Source organism: Solanum stenotomum, chromosome 8 (assembly GCF_019186545.1).
Source record: "Solanum stenotomum isolate F172 chromosome 8, ASM1918654v1, whole genome shotgun sequence".
Classification (NCBI taxonomy): domain Eukaryota; kingdom Viridiplantae; phylum Streptophyta; class Magnoliopsida; order Solanales; family Solanaceae; genus Solanum; species Solanum stenotomum.
Window position 1 is genome coordinate 30,337,356 of NC_064289.1, and position 3,002 is coordinate 30,340,357.

At 34.3% G+C, this 3,002-nt stretch overlaps 1 long non-coding RNA gene across 1 annotated transcript; it reads left to right on the forward strand.

Moving 5' to 3' along the window:
- The first annotated feature begins 486 nt into the window (after nucleotides 1–486).
- On the forward strand, nucleotides 487–2,037 carry LOC125875161 (uncharacterized). Its single transcript, XR_007447348.1, has 3 exons — nucleotides 487–539; nucleotides 765–870; nucleotides 1,929–2,037. It is a non-coding gene; the product is annotated as an uncharacterized LOC125875161 (long non-coding RNA).
- Nucleotides 2,038–3,002: the final 965 nt, after the last annotated feature.

Here is a 3,002-nt window from a genome sequence, read left to right on the forward strand (position 1 = left end):
CAATGCCAAATAGACTCTAAGAGTTACGAGGGATAAATATTACTGGAAAAAGGAAAAAGAAATAGTGTTTGAATTTTGAAATTAAAAAAATTCAAAAACAGTTAGCTAGTTGATGGTGTACAAAACTAAAACTCATTAATCAATTATCCGCCAAAGTTTTCCAGGCATTGTTCTTTTTAATTTTTTGTAGTATCCGTGAATTTCTATTTTTCTACTATAATATAGCTTGTTCAACATGGCAGCTTAATGCCAATAAATTTCAATGTAAGGATATATTTGACTTTTCAAACATTCAGTAAGACGTGTCTTTCATCCTAAAACCAAATGGACACGTAGTCCACCACTTTGAAGCCAAGTTTTATCTTTCTCCAGAAAAAAAAGTTCCTACAACTTCTACATCTTTTCACTAGAACTAGAATAGTTAGAAATATTATTTTTCTTCTTTCAACTCTCTTCATCACACAACACAAATCAAAGCCGAAAGAACGAGAGTAGAGGAGAAAGTTGGAAGGGCGCTATTGTTGCTTCCTCTCTGCAATGTCTGTAATTCCTTCTTCTTTTTTGTGAAAAATAAATAAAAAGTTGATAGCCCTTTTGCATTTAAACATCTTAGCGAGCGACCCCTTAATCTTTGATTATTCTATAGAATTTTCAATCCTAAAGTGCGGAACATTAGTAGTAGTAGTACTAATAATAATAATTGTTGCGAAAATTTCAATGCTATGATTATGATTTTCTTTTCTCTGACCAAATTGATAGCGCAGGACAGAAATTTGACACGTATCTTGGTTGGTTAACTTGGATGGAAGTGACTCTGCAATTGGTGCTTGCAGCCATTGAGGTGGTGATTCCAGTCACTCTTGCCGAGTTGTAAGTATTACAGATCTGAGCCTCAGTGTTTCATTTGCTGATATAAATTTCTTTGAACATTACAGCTGTTGAATTCATAGGTCGATAAACACATGAGAATTTTTCTGTTAAAGGAAAAAGACTTATCTTAGATTTAGAGCCAAAGAATGAGGGTTGTAGAGAGTAAAGGGGAACACTTCAAAGGTATGTTGCTCCTCTCTCTGCAATGCCTGTGATTTCAATTTTTGCTGTGAAAAATATAATTCAACAGCCATTTTAAGTTCTTCAACTACCAAACGATCCCTTAATCTTTGCTTGCTCTCTCAAAAAATTCTCAACCCAAAGTGAGAATCAATAGCAGTAGTAGTAATTACTAATAATAATTGGTGCGAAAATTCTGAGGCTATAATGATGATTTTCTTTTTTCTCTGAGCAAATCAATAGTGTAGAAAAAAAATCGGATCCTTATCTTGGTCAGGCAACCCGGATGGCAAATTACCCTGCAATCTGTGCTTGCAGCCATAGCAGGCGATCCCAGACTCTCTTGCCGTATCACAAGTATTACAAATATTAACCTCAATGTTTAATTTGCTTTGGGTCTATTGAAAATCCCATCTTCACCTCCACAAAGTAGAGTTGAGATAACCTAAATGTCTGTTGAAATGGTTTAACGGTCATCAATTTGCTCAGTGCAACTTGTGACTGAACATAAATGTTCTTTACTTATATTTGTTAAAGATATATTGCTTATGTGTTTGTACATTGCAGAAATAATATCTTGTACAACTGAAAGAGAAAAGAGTAATACGCACCAATCCATTGGGAAAGAACATAGATTATAATAGATGTTAGTTTTTCCGTCGTGATGAAAGAATATTTGTTTGAGAGTTCCGATTTCATACATTTTCTCCCATGATCGATCTTCTCTTATGTCGTCTTAATATGTTTTTCCTTTGCCTACAAAAGCAATTGAAAGCAACTTTGTCATGTGACGTTTGTACTTCAAAATTAAAATGAGTAAAATGTGAAAATAGATGATGTGTGGAGAAATGATCCTCTGCCTTTTTGTTATCTTTTAGACAGCTTCATTCGGAAGAAGAACAGGGGAGAATGCTTGCAATACTGTTGTTATGATTCTCAACATTTTCAGCAGGTATGTTTGTCTTTTATTTATTTTTTACCTTTCCTACATATAAGGCGGTAGTTTTTTATTAGTTGAACTTGTCATTTTCAATCACTAATTTTCTATTGAGATCAGTAACTTTGTTGCCTTAAATTCTTTGTCTTCCTTCTTAGCTTTCTCAATACTAAAAAGAATTCAACTGGAGCACTTTAAGAAGGACTGTTGAATGAGCTAAATCTTTGATGAACCTATACACTTTTAGCTGAACAATTCTTGAAGGTTTGTTATCTCCTCAAGTATTCCTATTAGTTGTAGGATTTTGTGGAGTTTAAGTTGAGTTTCATTGTTGTGAGTTGCTTAATCTTTGTGTCTTAGGTAGGTTAGGAAACCTGATGCCAAGCCCCTACTGATAATCAAAGACTATCCTGTCTACATGCACATTCTTTTTTCTTCTTGAGTTCTTGATTACATTGATCGGTGATTACTCCTTCTACAATATTCATTAGGTATTGATATTCTATCAAGTTGTTGTTAGCTTGAGTTAGCCCAGTTGCTTCTGACTAACTGTTTGGACGACACAAGGTAAAATCTTGCAGCTATACTATTGATACAAGAGGCTAACTGTTTGAATGACGTACACAAGGTAAAAATGTTGCAGCTATACCATTGATATAAGCTACAAAGTCTTGCATCAAATATTGCAGATAGCCGTGAAAATTTATCTTTTCCCCATGCACAAGCTTGGGAGGAGACTGCTATTTTGAGTCACTCTTGGTGCGCGTTATAGTGAACTTTTATTTGTTGCTGGAATCATTATTCCATCATAACGAAGAACGGGTTACAATTGGGATGAATGTAAATATTAGTTAGTAAGGATAGTAATTCAGTTGGGCTCTACTAATTATAGGATTCGCTTTTTTCTTAAAAACATGATGTGGGTGAATTACTTGCTTGCATTTTCTCCTTCACAAATTGGAGATGAATATTTCCTCTAGACAGGGTCTATATTGTTTGCTTCTACCACGATGAT